The sequence below is a fragment of the Anolis sagrei genome, chromosome 4 (assembly GCF_037176765.1).
Source record: "Anolis sagrei isolate rAnoSag1 chromosome 4, rAnoSag1.mat, whole genome shotgun sequence".
NCBI lineage: Eukaryota > Metazoa > Chordata > Lepidosauria > Squamata > Dactyloidae > Anolis > Anolis sagrei.
The window spans coordinates 51,892,116-51,911,153 of NC_090024.1; the positions used below are offsets into that span (position 1 = coordinate 51,892,116).

Genomic DNA, 19,038 nt, shown 5'->3' on the forward strand with positions numbered 1-19,038 from the left:
GGGAGTTGCTGAACATATGCTAGGTTTGAAAACCGATAAGAGATAAATTCTAATAACAGTGTGTAAATAGACAACCTCATCATACGAGGCAAGATTGATGGCAAACACGATCTAGCCCTGGTTACCCACGGAGCCAGCTGGCTCCCATCAAACAATATTGTGCTGGCTTCGTGGATGCAGAGAGGTGGGACTGGTGGTCTGCTGCCACCCTGGCAACATGAGAGGCTTCTCATGTTGCTCAATCTCTAAACCAGAAGATTAAAATGTTACTCTAATTTCTTATCAGAAGGTTAATCCATAGCCTGATTCAACATACAAAGTGAGAAGCACAGTAGCTATTCTGTCCCTTTCATAGCTTTGATCATGTTAAAAACAATGCTTGACTATCACTGACAGAGCTCCTGCTTAACATGGAGCAGCTATGGGAGGAGTTGCAGTAAAAATATTTTTTTACCATCATGGTATTGGTTACACCCCTGGGTCTGGAGAGGAAATACTTCTACTTGTGGGGGATCTCCCTAAGATCCAAGAGGTGGGAAAATTAAGTCTAGTTTGCATGGAGATTTGTGTTTCCATTTCAGATTAAAAGGGGCGACATCTCCTTGTAGCAGCAACTGTCACATTTTGATGTTGAACTGGAAGTATGGATGTGAATCTAATCAAAGATTACATAGAGGAAGTCCAAATGCATATAGTTTGTTACCATGCAGTGTCTCCATTATTTCCTACTGCAGGAAGAATTATTAGAATGCCACTAGATCAAACTGAATACATGATGAAAATGATAGGTCTTGAATTAGAGGCTGGTCACATGAAATGTATAATATAAAGTTCTGGTACTCTTTCCTCTCAGCTTCAGATTGTCTGGCTTTTGTTTGTGTCAAGACATATTACTGGCAGGTTCAAATTTGTATTCAGTATCTGAGAAGATGTTGTTTGCTTGTTCAGAAAATCAGTTTGATATTACATTAGCCTCTGCTAAAGGAGATGCCAGAACTAAATAGTATTTCAGTATTAAAAACACATCACTGGCACTTTTAATGAGATTTTGTAAGAACAAAACCAGACAAGGAAGAATTGCAGTTTAAATTGACTACAAGTACAAAAAGCTTCATTATTGTACTGCTGTTCCTCCCTGCTTTTTAAAAAATAAGCTTAGTTTATTCCTTGCTTTGCAGCATCTCCATTTCCCCATCTCCTCAAAATGCATTTTTCCTATGAAGAAGTTTGAAGGATTGCATTAATCTATTGCCCCCATTTCAATTTAAAAACACAACAAGAAGCAATGAGCTGAAAAAAAAACCCAACAAAATATAAAGCTTTAATACATGTTAAACTTTAGAGTCATGATTTACTTATTTGACTTTGCAAACAGAAAGAGCACTGCTGTGTAGGTGTCATATCATCTCTGCCTTTTTTATATCCACAGCTCCTGTTATATTATATCTTTTATGCCACATCCTCCAGGAGAGCTAAGAATATTTTTAGGAAATGGAAATAGAGGACCCGTCATTACAATAATTCAAGTTTTAGCAATTAAATGTGCCAATTTAAAATATTTCTGGCTCTTCCTTAGAAATCCTCAGTACAACCTGTAAGAAAAAGCAATTTACCTATTATATGGGTTTGGGGAATGTGAAGCTCTTCAGATGATGATTTCAGCTCCTATCAGCATAGGCAAAAGTGAAAGATAATGGAAGATGCAGTCAAACAACACTTGAAAAGCCATATGTTTTCCATTCTTGCCATAGTTAATGTCTACTGATATGATTATCAACACTTACTTTGGACATTTCCCACTGAAAAGTTAGAGACAAAATTGATAGATCTTTTAGCCCAGGAACAAAATATATGAACTGTGATGAACTAGATGTCTTTTTCTGTCTTTTGTTTTCCTTTTGCTTTCACATGTATTCCATCCCAATATCTTTTTTATGGTGGCTAATGCAGAACAGTCTCTTAAGTCTCCCCTGAGCATTTTAAGCAAAACTATTTCACAATAAAAAAATAAAGGAAGAAAATGATGAGAGGGAATTAAAAGTCAAAGTTTTCACTTCCATTCTATAGGAACAGTAACTGACAATGGCTCCATTAAAATGTACTTTTCAAGAACAGTTACATATATATGTGAACTGTGTATAGTTCTCATCAAAGTAATCCTATAGCTTTTCCATTCATTATAAAGATTTCCTTTTGAATACTCCCTAATATTTTTCCACTAGAAAAAATCTAATTGCCCAATTACTGTATTGTAACATTGATGAAGTATGTCTCAGATTTATCAAAACATTGTTAAATTCATTTAGCACCCTTAAAGGCATGAAGTTAATTTCTCTTATATATGAATTGATTTCTTGTGATAGATTTCCGATAAACTTCACACTCTTCTATTGGAGAACTGTAGAGTTTTTATATTTTCTGTAATTAAAAGCAACAGTAGAAAATATATAAATCAATAGCTGAATGGGTATTTTGTTCTTCTGTAAGTATTTTATGACTGCAAATGACAATATATTTCAACCATCAGGAAAAGTCCCTAACATAAATGCTAGAAGGTTGAATGATTCTCCAAGGTGTTATGGTAACTGCTTCAATCTAAGGCTATTAAAAGGATGGTAATAAGAAATGCAAAGCATCATACTTTTAAAAAATGTGCCTCCCTAAACCTTGAGCTTATGTGCACCATGAAATCTATGGCACTGTTTAGTTACATTTCTTCCATTAAATTATTTTGGAATCAGCAGGACTTTAGTGTGATCAAGACTGACGTTCTCCATTCCACTTTTGGAAAAACATTGGAGACAATGAGCATTGTCAATATGTGGTCTGAACTAAGACCTCTTATATATTACAAAATAGTAAGCTTCTCTCCAGAATTCAAACCTTCATTGAGACTTATGTCTGTCTTGGATAAGCAAAGACATTTTATCATGAAGATGAATTCAAGGTAACAGAATTATTAAATAATTCCCTGGCCTATTGATGTGGCAGAAAAATTGCACAAAGTATCAGAATCTCAGATGACGATCTGATTCATTACTTTTAATGTAATTCTTAGGCATATCAGGGAAGAAACCTAAATTATCATATATTTATTGGCAGTCCATCAATAGAAGTGGGAAGCCCTGTTTACATGAGAGACTAAGGGTCCTTCCAAACAGACCCAAAGTGTGGAACCTGTCTCACTTTTACTTGAGAAGTCCAAACAACACATCAGGTAAAAGCGAATTAATGCGTAGTAAGCCAGCTTTTCCCTGTTTACTCCACATTAATTAATAATCTCTAAACACCTTTTCAGAGATGAGGGCCCTGTGAAACTGACTTTCAGGACTGTTTCCATAGTCCCGGGGGTCAATCCCCACTGCCATCCTGCTTCTTTGGGCTCTGAAAAGCCTGGAGAAGCAGGGTGGCACCCACCCCCTCCGCTCCAGTTTCCCATTTCAGCCCCTAAACTTACCAGAGGGGCTTGCCAGCAATGCATGCCCCTCTCTACAGTCCTTGTGGAACAAAAAAATGATGTGTCAGGAGGTGGGGGCATCCTGTAGAGAGGAGCCTGTGCTGCCAACAAGCCCCTTAGGTAAATTTGAGCTTAAAGGGCTTAAATGGTGAAGGGGGAAGCTGGATGGCATCTCAAGTCAACCTTTGTTTGACCCGGGATGCCATCTAGACACCCCTCCCAGGAAAGCCCAGGGTTTGGGAGAGGAATGTGAACTATAACCCAGGTTGCTTTAACTCACTTTCTCTGGGGTTTTAGTATAGTGCAAAAGGGCCCAAAGACATCTCCACATGTTGTTATTCAATCTTGTTACTACAACAGCAACACCAATACGACTCTTAACAGAGCTATAAGTCAAAATGGAGAGGAGAGCCATCATCAATAGATTCTGACATATTAAAATAAAGTAACATCTATTTGGAGTTGTGTGCATACGGCATAGGGGTCAAGGAAATTATATATAAACTATTATATAACACAGTTGTATTGCTGGATATACTTTTCAAACTGTTATTCATGATTTCTTCTGAGCATAATCATTACCAGTAAGGCTTCTGATTTCCTGCTGAAATAAATCTAAGAGCATTGGCAGCAAAAGTGAATGCTGGCAGGAAAGAAACACAATTAGAAGGGTAAGGAAAGAGCTGGGGAAATGTAGCTGCTAGGTTTATTAAACCTTCTGCTAATTAATTGGTACCAATTGAGTATTCTTTATCTGAAATATGTGGAACCAGAAATGTGCTTCTTTTCATATTTTAAAATACACACACACACACACACATGTAAAGAGAAAAAATGGAGTCCAAGTCAGAACACAAAATTTATGTTTCCTATATACACAACTGTATTTTTACTAATTTTGTGCATGAAACAAAGTTTGTGCATATTGAACACAAATATGTCACTATCTCAGTCACTCCTGAATAATTCTAGATTTTGGAATTCTGAATAAGGGATGCTCGACCGCTATATATTTGAGAAGATATCCTCAAATATCTTCTCAAAGATATTCAACTGGCAAAGATATATTCAACTGGCAAAGGTACTACCTGAGGTTGAGAGTATGTAGTAGTATAGGCATTGTAGATTTAAGTCTACTTTATCAGATGTCATTAAACTGAGAACCTATATTGTAGACTGTCCTAGGTCCCATATCTGGAGAAAGGAAATAAATATAAACTGTATGGTATTATATACTACATAGAATGGTATTTTATACCTCCTTTATAAGACAAATGCAATAATCCCACCTTTTCTGAGAATGGAGAGAATCTTCATATTTTACGTGCCTGTCATGTAGCTGTTAAGGATGAGGAACCTGCCAGAAAAAAAAAAGTTAGTTCCGCACCCTAAACATGGTTTAATACACATGGATTTGAAACCAAACTTTTAAGAGTAAAGATCTTTTAAAAAGTCATAGATGTTGTTATCAAATAATAAATCCAATTAAATCATCACCTTTTATTCCTAATTCTATGTGTCCTTTGGGGTCTAGTTTCAGGACACCCCCCCCCCTCCCATTGATGCCAAAATCTGTGGTTGCTCAGGCCCCATTATATATAATGCAGCAGTAGACTGGTGTCCCTTACATAAAATGACAACATTGAGGTTTTTTTAATATTTTAAAAACATTGAATGGTTGAATTTGTGAATGAGGAATGTGTGCGTATTGAGGGCCAATTGTACAAGGTGTAAATTCCATTGAATGCAGTGGAATTGACTTCCAAGTAAACACCATCCATTTTATCATGTTCTATATAACCATGGTCAATGAGTTACAAATCATTTTCTTTAAATGTGGGAAATATAGGCATCAGGAAAGTAATTCATCCATCTTTTTTCCTGGTCAATGCCTGGCAATCTTTTATTTCTTTGGCTTATTTTCCTCCTGTCTCCACTGTAAACTTGTTTGTGCATATGTTCAAATTAGATGCACTGCCTGAATACATTCCGCATGCCTCATTTGACTGAAGAATGTTTATCTAATGCTTCCTGAGCATATCTACACATACTGAAATGTCTATCAGTTTTATGTGCCTTCTGATCAGTCCAGGAATTATGGGCAGAGATAATTCCATTGAATCTCATACTGAAAACAGATGGTCCCTGCACCCTTATTGAAAACTACTTGTAGGAATTGTGCCCCCTACAATTTCATTTCACTTTGTGCTTAAGATTTTTGTCAGAGCTACATTTGCTGATACTTTAATACATCTCTTCATATACACACAAAGAGACACGCACATCTTTCAAAGCTAATATAGTCAATGTTTTAAACAGCAAGAAGTAGATAACACAACAGCTCTTTTAAAATGGTTATTTATTAAAACAAAATATGCTTTAGCTTCAAAAGAAAATGGGTCTCTATTAGTCTTGTGCATTTGTATAGAATCATGATCTGTTTGTGTTTGTTTCATTCGTAAGGCCTTATTTTTGTTTTTGAGTGCCTGTCCTGAAAATGGGTGTTCTTCCGAATGAGCCTTTTTGTCCAAGGTCCAAAAAAACCAAACAAATATATTTGGCCAATTGGCAGCAATGGACGGGCTTCCCTTGCTCTCCTTCCCCTCAATTTTAGGGCTAGCACTCGGTGCTTAGCCGCAGGCCCAAAGTGCCCACACTTGCCAGGGCCTACAGCCAAGTGCCATGCACCTCTTACTTGGTGCTCAGCTGTAGCCCCCTAGCAGGTGCCTGTCAGGGCCTGCAGCCAAGGGCTTGCAACCCAGCCCCAAGTGCCAAGTAAGAGGCACTCGGCACTCAGCTGTAGGCCCTGGTGCTTTGGGCCTGCTCTTCCCACACACACTGTCTTTCCAAAGAGAATGTGTGTGGCAAGCAGGCCCAAAATGCCCACAACTGCCACAGCCTGCAGCCAAGAGCCAAGCATTAAGCACCTCTTACTTGGCACTTGGCTGCAGACCCTGGAAGGCACGGGCACTTTGGGCCTGCTCACTACACACACACTTTCTTTCCAAGAAAAGTGTGTGTGTGTGTAGCACGCAGGCCCAAGGCACCAGGGCTTGTCAGGTCCTGCAGCCAAGTGATGAGCACTAGCCCAAAAACTGAGGGGATGGGGAGTGTGGGAATCAGCTGACTGAATGATTACCATTCCCACTTTCCTTTCGTTTCACTGATATTTCCGTAACTGAGGAGGGCATCCATTTCGTGCCTTCCGAATGAACAAAATGGTACGAAAACATGAATTAAATTGATGAAATGGCAACCAGGCCCATGACTAGTCTCTATGAAATAGTTGGTTAAAATATCTTCTCATAGATAAGTATGTTATATGTGCTTGAACTCTACTGCACATGCTGATTTAAATAGAGAGGGACATAATATTTTTTTCTGTCCATGTTCACATAATCGTAAAAACCATCAACAATGTGTCTGCATTCTAGAATTTCCAGGCTGCACATGAGGCAGGCTTCTTGTATCTTTAATATGAGGGGTATTTTTTAAGGAAGGTCCGTTTTGTTGTAGACACTAGTAGTTCGCGTGCATACTGCAACGAGTGCATGCATCGTGTACCGGCATGCCTCGGGAACAACTGTGCTCAGTTTCCGCTCTGTAGCTAACCTGTACGGTTCTGTTCTGTGCTTTAAAAATGTTTAAGACTATCAACTCACCCGCCGCTTGTGAGGTTCGTTCAGTGATACGGTTTTTGTCAGCAAGGAACCTGCCTGCTGCAGAAATTCATCGGCGGGTGAGTTGATAGTCTTAAACATTTTTAAAGAACAGAACAGAACCATACAGGTTAGCTACAGAGCGGAAACTGAACACAGTTGTCCCCGAGGCATGCCGGTACATGACGCACGCGCTCGTTGCAGTATGCGCGCGAACTACTAGTGTCTACAACAAAACGGACCTTACTTAAAACAATACCCCTCGTAGTTAAAATCCTGGAACAGGAAGATGTAGGGTAAATTTCCACCTGTGGAAATGTTTAACATTAGAACTTCATGACATCTTCTCTCTCATGCTCTCAACCCTCTCCACTTTTAACTGCTGCATCCCTCCCTCCATCATGGTCATTTATTGGTCAGTGGTGAGCAGGAGATGGGAGGGCTATGATGGAAAATAATGACTTTGGTACTGTTTGTCCAATGATCAAAACACAGCTGGATGGATCTCAGTTACCTCCAGCTTTCCTGGCTACCTTGGTGAGGGATGCAGTATCTAAAAATGTGTGTTGGGAAGGTGAGAGGGGAGACATCAAATAGTTCTGCCTGGTAGGATATTATGTCATGTCTTCCTGTTCTAGCATCTGCTAACTATTAGATACAGATGCTGTGCTCTATACTCCCCCTATCAATGTATATTCTTATATTGAGGTGGAAAAAATACTTGAAACCATCAGTATCTTTGTATTTCTAATCAGAGAGTTAACCAGATATAGTGAGAAACAAATCTTTGTATCATCAAATTCCAGGCTCTAACAGAGACTGACAATATTTAAGACTTACTCTTTCCTCTTGTGACCCATGCCCTACAGCTCTTTCTGAAAACAAATGCATTAACAACCCAGCACACTAAATACTAGATCAGAAAGCATTATACCTTTGAATTTCCCACAGCTGGGGAACAATAGTGGGAAGGTGCCATTTTCATTTCAAGATCTGTAAACAGGATGCTCTGTTGAGCAGCTTCCAGAATACTTTTTACCTCTGTGACACTCATATTTGAATATCATTTTAACGTATATATGAATGACAGTATCCCTTAGTGACTTTAAATGAAAGTAATTCTACCTTTTAAACATTTTATGCTATTTTTAAAATAAAAATAAAGTTTTTAATACTTTCAGAAAAAAGTATTTTGCCTAGAATTTAAATGGAGGCTTTGTTTCTCATTTAACACATTTATGGCACATTTGTGTTGTCAAACTTTGTCTGATAACTATTGCTCTCTAAAAATATAAAATGCGAACAGATTCATTGCCTGTAAGACCCCCATATCCATGGCCAGAATAACTGCAAATATGATCAAACGCCATTAAACTTCCTCATTTGTAGCATAGCATATTCTTAGAGAGATATGTTCTATTAGAATTTGTTTATTCCCCAAACACAAATCTATTTGTCACCTTCCAAGAAACATATATCATAGAATTGCTTGGTTGACCTAGAAAATTCCTAGAGAAATCATTTTTCCTCTGGGTGTATTAAGTTAAACTTGCAGGTGTGGGTCCTGCAGTTTCATGAGTTTTACTGTTATTTACCAACACTAGTGCATGCTTTATTATATTTTCCATAGAGAAAGGATGGATATCAGATAAGGGCTTTTTTGGAAGTGGCACAATGACTGCAAAATGCCTTCCTAAGGGAGTTGCATTGGACCCTCTCAATCCTATGGGATGGGCAGTGAAGACTACTTTTTCCATTGGGTTTTTAATATTGCAACATGCTTTCTCTCACTTTTGTTCATTCATTTAAATTATTGCTCTTGGGGTTTCTTTTATTTGTTTTTTTTTAGTTTGCTTTGGGTGTTAGAATATGCTAAGGGGAGGGTGTGATTTATAAATTTATGAAACAAATTGTCTATATATATATATATATATATATATATATATAAACAACATAGCAGAGCACTGGTGCTATACCTTTAACAGGTTAAACACAAATAATCCACTTATAAGGATAAGATAATGAATAAGTCCAACAAATAGGTAAATTGTGAAACTTAGACTGTTCAATTCACAGTAATCACAAAATTAAGCAATATGAAATAAGTTCTGTACAGTCTTTTAGTGATATCGTTGTATGTTCATGAATCAGCCTCCCACGACCGGTTTCGGCCTTTGCTTCAAGCCTTCTTCGGGTGGTCTGTAATTTTACATACATAAATACATTTTACAATTGTATAGGTTGAACATAATGTAATAGAATGCATTTAGAAATACTTACAAAGTTCAGTCTTTTACATATGTTCTCATAAGAGATACTTAAGTTTTTTGCTATGGGATCTAGGTAAAAGGAACAAATTGTGGCTATTAACATTTAAAAATTCCATATATCAAAATAAATGTTTTCCCAATATATTTCATCAATTAGGTGTATACTCACAAGATACTCTGCTTCTGAGTTTGATTCTAATTGCGAGTATGAACAAGATCTGGGGGTTTCCTCTATTTAAAGAGGAAAATGAGCATCAGATGTAGAGGAGACAGAGAAGTTAATTTAAGGCTCATTTAAAGTTATAGGTGTGGAAAATGTCAACACTAGATGGCGTTGTGAGTAATGTACTCCCCAGGGATGTGTAGTATACAAGGGATAATACAAAAAACCTCAAAGTTATATATAGCAACTGTATGAATTGTGTTCATTGAGACCATATGGGCGTTCCGTCCGTAATCTGAAGATCCAATATGCTTCCCTTTGTAGGAGTTTAATGTTAAAGTCCATGTGTTTGGATTGTGTGACTACTTCTAATATGTGGTATTTAAAAGATTCAGGGTTGTGCCGTAGATCATCAAAATGTTTATACAGTATGGAATCTCTGGAATTAGTTCTAATTTTGCTCCGGTGTTCTATAATCCTAGACTTCACTTCTCGACGAGTTTGGCCAACGTACATCAGATTGCATTCACAAATAATCACGTAAATAGCCCCCTTGGTTGTGCATGTAGCAAAATGGGAGAATTTAATTATCAATGGTGGGTGTTGGTGTGTAAAGATTTTAGTCTCCACCAGTTGGTTACACACTGAGCAATGATGGCACCGATAATTGCCAATCAGATTTGATTTCATGGTCCGGACATTATGTGTTAAATCTGAATGTACCAAAAAATCCCCAATGTTCTTGGTTCTTTTATATGCTATTAATGGGGGTCTTTCACAGCCCGGGATGTCCCTTATTAAGTTCCAGTATTTTTTAATTGTTCTGATGGCTAAATTGGACATGTTAGTGAGAGTAAGTGGCCATATTAATCTTTCTACTCTAGGTCTAGTCTTGTTCTCTAGAAGTTTAGACCTGGGAATGTTGGCTACTTTTAGATAAGATGATTGTATTATATGTTCAGGATATCCCCGGTTTCTAAACTGCTGTTTCGTTACCTCAATCTCATGAGTGAAATCCTGTTGGGTCGAGGAATTACGTTTAATCCTGAGCATCTGTGAAAACGGTAGATTATTTTTTAATGCCCAATGATGGTAACTATTGTAGTGTAACAGAGAGTTTCTATCCGTGGTTTTACGGTGGTTTCTCACCCTCAATCGGTCGTTTTCTTTTATAATCATAACATCCAGGAAAACCAAGGATGTGGCACTGATGTTCCCTGTAAATTTGATATTATGGTGTACTGTATTGATCCAGGATAATAATGTTTCTGCCTCATGATGTGAGTTTATAATGATGAAAATATCATCAATAAATCTGCAATATTTGATTATGCTACCCGCTACAGGGTTATATGCACGATTCAAAATTATATTGTTTTCCAAATTATCCATAAATAAATTTGCTATAGAAGGTGCAACAGGGCTGCCCATGGCCACTCCTTGTATTTGAAAATAATATTTTTGGTCGAATTTAAAGAATTTTTTTTCGAGAATGAGATCAAGGAGGTCCAACAAAAAGAAAGTGGGAGGGTGACAGTTTGATCTCCTGTTCAGAGTAGACTCACATACAGTGCGTGCCTCTTCTATTGGAATTCTAGTGTACAATGAAGTTACATCTATAGACATCAGAACAGCATCTGTTGGAATCACCAAGGGTTCAATAATATTAATGAAGTATTTAGTGTCCCTAACATAAGATGAAGTCTGTTTCACAAAGGGTTGTAAATGGTGGTCCACAAATTTTGCTAGTGGTTCTAGAATGGAGCCTGATCCTGATATGATAGAACGGCCCGGAACTGGCCTGATGTTCTTATGTATTTTTGGCAGAATATACAGTACAGGGGTTCTGGGACATGGAGTGTGTAGATACTTATATACATCCTCTGATATATATCCAAGCGACAGTCCTTCCATTGTCACTGTTTTTATAATAGATTGGATGTGATGTGTGGGATCCCGTTCTATATTAAGATAGTGTTCTCTTATTGATAATTGTCTGTGGATCTCATTCATATAATCAGTATGGTTCATTAACACTATGGCTCCACCCTTGTCAGCCGGCTTCCAAATGAGGTTTTTGTCATTGGCTAAACTACGAAGCGTGTTCCACTTACTGTTAGAAAAGTTTGTACTGTGTGTCCCTTTATTTTTTGTGAATGTGTGACATAGTTCCTCACATACTGTTTTTTCAAAAACCCTAAGTCCTATATGGTCTGTGCTAGGAAAAAAGTTACTACGAGGTTTGAAGGTAGAAGTAGTGATGTTTGTTGTGGTCCCAAAATGCTGTCTTAATCTGATGGTACGGAATAGCCTAGCTAATTCTATACGCATCTTAAATGGATTGTATTTGGGTTTGGGGACAAATGTTAGCCCTTTATTAATAACGTGCTTTTCCTGAGGGGTTAAAACTCTGTTGGATAAATTTACTATTAAGTTTTCCGTTTCACATTTGGAGCCTCTTGAAAAAAACGATTAGGTTTGTTTCTGATACGACCCGTATGTCTAGGTATGTGGCTGTTGTCCCTCCTGTATGAGGCCACACTATGTCCTGAACTATCTGACATAGAACCTGTGTCTTCTTCAGAAGTGAATTCACTAAACCTTACTTGTTTTCTAGGGTGGTAGTGTTTGGAGTATAGCCACTGGTAAATTTTGTTGTTCTTGTAATCATTTTCGTCCCTTTCAAACTTTTTCAGTTTAAAGGATCTAAGTTGTTTGGAAAATTCCTCGAGTTTATTTGTGAGGGTGTCCACATCAATTTTAAATTGCGCATCAGAGTTGAATTTCTCTAGCACACCTTGGGACGGAGTTTTTATGATGGCAATTTCCTCGTTCGAATGTGCAATTAGCAGGAGCATCAAGTCCTGTGAACATTTGTTGAGAATTGCCACCCATTTTTGATGAAAAGACTCATCATCTTGAAACATCCCTGGGGGACCTAGAGTAGAAAGATTAATATGGCCACTTACTCTCACTAACATGTCCAATTTAGCCATCAGAACAATTAAAAAATACTGGAACTTAATAAGGGACATCCCGGGCTGTGAAAGACCCCCATTAATAGCATATAAAAGAACCAAGAACATTGGGGATTTTTTGGTACATTCAGATTTAACACATAATGTCCGGACCATGAAATCAAATCTGATTGGCAATTATCGGTGCCATCATTGCTCAGTGTGTAACCAACTGGTGGAGACTAAAATCTTTACACACCAACACCCACCATTGATAATTAAATTCTCCCATTTTGCTACATGCACAACCAAGGGGGCTATTTACGTGATTATTTGTGAATGCAATCTGATGTACGTTGGCCAAACTCGTCGAGAAGTGAAGTCTAGGATTATAGAACACCGGAGCAAAATTAGAACTAATTCCAGAGATTCCATACTGTATAAACATTTTGATGATCTACGGCACAACCCTGAATCTTTTAAATACCACATATTAGAAGTAGTCACACAATCCAAACACATGGACTTTAACATTAAACTCCTACAAAGGGAAGCATATTGGATCTTCAGATTACGGACGGAACACCCATATGGTCTCAATGAACACAATTCATACAGTTGCTATATATAACTTTGAGGTTTTTTGTATTATCCCTTGTATACTACACATCCCTGGGGAGTACATTACTCACAACGCCATCTAGTGTTGACATTTTCCACACCTATAACTTTAAATGAGCCTTAAATTAACTTCTCTGTCTCCTCTACATCTGATGCTCATTTTCCTCTTTAAATAGAGGAAACCCCCAGATCTTGTTCATACTCGCAATTAGAATCAAACTCAGAAGCAGAGTATCTTGTGAGTATACACCTAATTGATGAAATATATTGGGAAAACATTTATTTTGATATATGGAATTTTTAAATGTTAATAGCCACAATTTGTTCCTTTTACCTAGATCCCATAGCAAAAAACTTAAGTATCTCTTATGAGAACATATGTAAAAGACTGAACTTTGTAAGTATTTCTAAATGCATTCTATTACATTATGTTCAACCTATACAATTGTAAAATGTATTTATGTATGTAAAATTACAGACCACCCGAAGAAGGCTTGAAGCAAAGGCCGAAACCGGTCGTGGGAGGCTGATTCATGAACATACAACGATATCACTAAAAGACTGTACAGAACTTATTTCATATTGCTTAATTTTGTGATTACTGTGAATTGAACAGTCTAAGTTTCACAATTTACCTATTTGTTGGACTTATTCATTATCTTATCCTTATAAGTGGATTATTTGTGTTTAACCTGTCTACCAAGGTACCCATTCATATTGTGCTATACCTTTAACAACAGACAATATGCTGACAGTCAATGTCACTGAACTTTTTGGTTTAAAATAGCCTCATTAAATAGCCAGTTTGACTAGTATGTTTATTATTACTACTGTAAAGTTTTGACAGACTTTTAGGTCATGCATTTGACACTTAGCAACAGCACAATAATAGGTCAAAGGGCTGTGGCTTGCTTGTTGCTGAAAGCTAAAACTAAAAACCAAATGGACAAGAATATCAACACTAAGATATGCCACAACTCATGCAACAGGACTCCTGTGAAGTCTTGACCTAGTTTTTCCTCCTCTGTTCATTTCCCTGTTTGCTCTCTTGGAGGTGGACTGTTCCATTTGCTGAGTTTTGGGGGATGAGCTTGGGATCCCCCTAGAGGCGGAGCTCTAGTGGTTCAGCCCTTCTGGATCAGAGCTTGGTGGAAGGACTTTTTCCCTCCATTCTTTCTTTGGCAGGGCCAGAAAGTGTCTGGTCTGGCTTAGTGATCTGATACAGGCAATCCTAAGCATGTATTTGCCCCAAAAACTTTAAGCTGTACATGCCATGGATCAGAGCAGTACATGCTTCAAAGAACATAGATGTACTTGCCCCATAGATGAGAGCTGTACCATCATAGAGTACTTACCTCATAGAATATAATTTTGTTCTTTACCTCAGAGCACGTACCATCATTATATCTCATAGTCTCCTGATATCTATACTTACCTCAGAGTTTATACTTCATATCAGTACTTCACTATTCTAATCCTGCATCATTTTAGTAATCAAACTGCGCCTTTGTACTACCTTGTTCGATTCACCTTGATTGTTTCAGTAAACGTAATTGGTTAAATTTAGTCTCATCTCCAGAGTCTTATTTGGGGGAATTAAAGTACATATAGGGCATACCGATGGTCACTGGGAAAATAGCCGGGCACGAATAGTTTTCTTTCCATTCCCGGTGTGCTATCACAACTCCTATGCCTTCTGAAGGTTAGATAAGTGAAGTAGATGAGCATATGCTGCTCTGCCCTGCAATAAGCAAATTGTGTTTATATCATAATATGCTCCATATTTTATGTTTAAAAATACTCGAAGCAAAGCTAGTGTTCAATAATTTTTATGACAATAGAGCACATGCTAAATTCATGTGTGGAAACAGATCTTCCTGTTCAAATTATTCCTAGCAAAAATGTAGTGTTCCAATTGCCCTAAAGGCATCGGATCCCTGTCTGATCTTGAAAACTAAGCAGGATCTGACCTGGTTAGAACTCGAGAAGGGAAGACTGCCAGATGCTGTAGGCTATATTTCAGGAGAGTGAACTTGAAAAATCGCATTTGAGACAACTAATGGGACCACCATTAGTCAAGTGGTGCCTTGAAGGCACACACACAAAAGGATGTATCCTTAACTATCCCCCTTCCACTTTCACAAGTTGCAGTTTGGATTAATTCATGTTTGTAGAACAAGGCCTAATTGGTTTGGCAGGATAAAAACTGGGAACCGCAACCCCTCATTTATTCTCATAACATCAGAAAACATCACCATGATATTCACATTTCTTATGGCTAGATATTTAACCATGTGACTTGCCCAGTTCACCATGAGAAATCTGAACTGAACAGAGAGGCACGTTTGCTTAATCTGAGAGCAGAAGCACCCATTAACGACTTTGTCACATGGGGCTAAAATTGACAGAATGCATGAATCTAGCCCCAGTCACCGATGGAGCTGACTGGCTCGCATCAGACGACATCGTGTTGGCTTCGTGGATGAAGGAGGGCAGAACTGATGCATGCCACAGCAACATGGGAGGGCATACCCTGTTGCTTTTTAGTTTAATGGGGGGGGGGGGAAGCCACACACTCCATATGTGCATCATGCTTCCCTCAATAGGATCAAGAACTGCAGGAGCCGGGCGATGAGGCGTGAGGGACAGCGGTTTCCCCATGCCATGCAGTGAAGCAAAGCAAGGTGAGCCTTTTTTGACGGACATGTGGCAAGATCATGAATTCCATGGCTACTGTTATGAGGCTTGCATTCAGATAATTAGTTTGAGTAAGAAAATATCCCAGACTTATGTGCTGTATCAATGTTGTAGTTGAATGTGCCAGATTTTAACCATATTAAAATGTATATTACACTGAAAAAAACAAACCAAAACAGAAGACTCAAGCTGAGTCTACATGACCAAAATAAAATGGACTTACCATTCAGCTGCTACAGGGAGTCTGCAAGATGCATGGTTGGATTTGCAGCCCAGCTGCCCCCAGCTGTTACTCCACATCAAGTAAACATGGGCTTACAAAGGCCAAAAAGTATGTTTTTCTCTTCTATCTGTTTCTTACATTGGAAAATCAAATTACATTGAACTTGGAATTTTAATGGCCACTCAAAAAAAAAAAATCTCAGGGTAACTTTAATGAGAACATCAAGTTCCTAGGTTGTTGTAGAGTGTTTTCATACTTCCTATGCCAAATAAATAGCTGAAGCCTCAAGTCCCATGTCTTTTGTTTCCTTCATGAATTACTTTTGGAAATTATGATTCCCTGAATAATTTGTCACTTTTCTCTAGGAGCAGAACTCAAGGACACACACTGATCTCTGGTACATAAAATCATGGCTACCTATCTAATACAATGAGATAAGGTGAGATACACATTTAAATAACATATTAATCATTATGTTCTAGTGAGAATTGTGAGGGAAGCTATTTTTTCCATCAACAGTAACACACCATTCCTCTCATCTGCTCATCAAGCGTGATTTTATGTATTATTTTATTTATTTACCGTACTTATACCCCACCTTTCTCACCCCCAGAGGGGGACGCAGGGTGACTTACAAACGATGGCAATAATTCAATGCCAGATTCAGTCAATAATATAACAATCAAACACAATATTATAAAATTGTAAAAAACATATACATGTTAATTAAATAGTGATTCAATTTATTAAAACATATCAAACATATCAAGATTTTAAGAATCTAAGATTTTCAGAACACATTGTGTTCTGAAGCTGTTCATGTGATTGCTTTTTATATAATTATCACTGTGAGCTGAATGCAGGAAATTGCCTTCTAAGGGAAGACTGTGCTTATTGATCTTTAGTTTGCTGGCAATGAACAAGAAGTTTGAAGGATTTGGGAGGTTTAAATGCTAGCTCTAACAATGATTTATTGCATTTTATCATTCAGTTGCTTGGTTTCTGCCTTTTCCTATCCCCCTGCTCTGTTATCCTTTTGCAGATAAACAAGCTGGAGGCTTGCTTCAGGCAAGAAGGGAGCATGGACGGTAATGGGATACAACAGAAGGAAAATGAGCACCGGATGAAAGAGGCTACATTACGTGCAGCTGTAAGGTATGTGTTGCTGAATGTTCACTCTTGGATATAAATCCTTTCCCTAATACTATATCATGCCATTGTGAACCAACCTGCAATGAAAAGTAAAGGAGGGAAGTTGACCTTGCCACTGTGATGGATGAAGATAATAAGAAAGGTACATGTACAAGAAAGTATGGGATTTGAACATTATATATGATCACAGTTATGCACATATCTGTTAAAAAGATGGCTGGATTATTCTAAGGACCTTCCTTCATAAGATAGATGCATTCTGTGCTGCACAATAAGGCATTGAGCAATAATGGTCCAATCCATGCCATCTCTGTCTCCAAGGGCAAAATTGAATGTGGTACAAACGATCTTAAATAAGACCTCTGGGCAATCTTTTTTGAACTTCAGAAGAGTTACAGGGGTCACCAAAGCTACTTGGAAGCTGTATTATTTACACACACACACACACACACATACATATGCAAGCACACACACACATACAGTGCTGTTTTCTGAACTTTGTTGTTCTCCAGTTTCTGAGGAGTGATTTGCTACTCCCAATAGACCAGATTAAAGACACAAACTGGATTTGAAGACAATGAATAGAAGTTTATTCAGTCTGGCCAGATAAGATGTCAGTATAGAGTCTGCACTCAAAAAGAACTGACATAAGGCTTACAGAGAATTATAGAGATTTTATCCACTTTGACAGCCATTCAAAATACCCACACCCTCTCCTGATTGTTGGGGAAGCCGTCAAGGCTTGGGTCTGGGCTCATGTTGGCTGTGAAATTCTCCTGATGTCACTGGCTGGAGGTGGTGGTTCCCCCTGTGGCAGGAAAAAAAAGAACAGCTGTGATTGGTAGATTTAAAGTCCAATTCTGTTCAAATAACAAGCCCATAAGGGGTGTGCATCCAGTAATGTGTTAATGTAAAAGACAGATAGACCCATGATTGACAATGTCCAGTCCAGGTAAACACAAAGAGATAGCCTGGTAAACACAAAAAGGGTGATTGAGATTACTTGATGAAACAAAAGCTGGTTTTGTCCGCAGCAAGTCTGCTCTGATTCCATCAATGAAGTCTGGAAGATTCCCAGTGCATATAAGCAGATTTATAAATGGAGAAGGTGTTTGTCAATGGAAGGGAGTTGTGGTTTGCATAAACACAATATTTATCCCATCAGTGAGACTCAGGCTCCAGCCTTACATACATTAGTAATCTTAGCCTGTTTTCTGTCCCAAGGCATGAGACTAAGCAAGACAATTTTATTTATTTACAGTTCCAATTACACTTTAAGGGTTTTATTTCATTTGATATAAGTTTTCCAATTTCATAAAAGTGGATTTCATGCATAAGAGGTGATATAGCTAGCTGGACTGAGGTGGAACAACACTTCAGAACTGAGAAATTGGAAAAAACAATAAAATCAAATCAAATCATGTTCAATTCATCTCTATTCATTTGTGTTGAAACAAGAGGAGGTGTGTCAATTTTACAATTACATTTCCACTGGTCAAATAACATTTTGTTTTCCTCCTAAGGTCATACAGCTTTCAACTTCCATCCTGAATGCACAAAGACATGAGACAAAGGTGTGAAACACACATGTGGAAGGTAGGGACTGGGTTTGCATACACTACTCTTACCCTGCTAATTTTTAGCTCTCTGCTGCAGCTAGCTCTAAAATATATCAGTATCTTCACCTTGCCAGTGTGCCAAAATCTGACCCTTGCATTGATGAAAGTCATTTTTAAAAACCCCATTATACAATGATGAATTAGAAGTGAACTTCAGAGGAGGGGGCAGTTTGGCTCTGAACTTCTTAATTGACCTCTGGCTCATTTCAAATGTCGCTTA

General features: G+C 38.0%; 2 long non-coding RNA genes across 2 annotated transcripts; one reads left to right on the forward strand and one right to left on the reverse strand.

The window, feature by feature from the left end:
- Positions 1 to 9,159: 9,159 nt before the first annotated feature.
- On the reverse strand, positions 9,160 to 9,445 carry LOC137096801 (uncharacterized). The gene is made up of 2 exons (XR_010909729.1): positions 9,397 to 9,445; positions 9,160 to 9,315 (listed from the first exon to the last, which is right to left on the reverse strand). It is a non-coding gene; the product is annotated as an uncharacterized lncRNA (long non-coding RNA).
- Positions 9,446 to 13,475: 4,030 nt separating this feature from the next.
- Positions 13,476 to 13,761, forward strand: LOC137096802 (uncharacterized). Its single transcript, XR_010909730.1, has 2 exons — positions 13,476 to 13,524; positions 13,606 to 13,761. It is a non-coding gene; the product is annotated as an uncharacterized lncRNA (long non-coding RNA).
- The last annotated feature ends 5,277 nt before the right edge of the window (positions 13,762 to 19,038 follow it).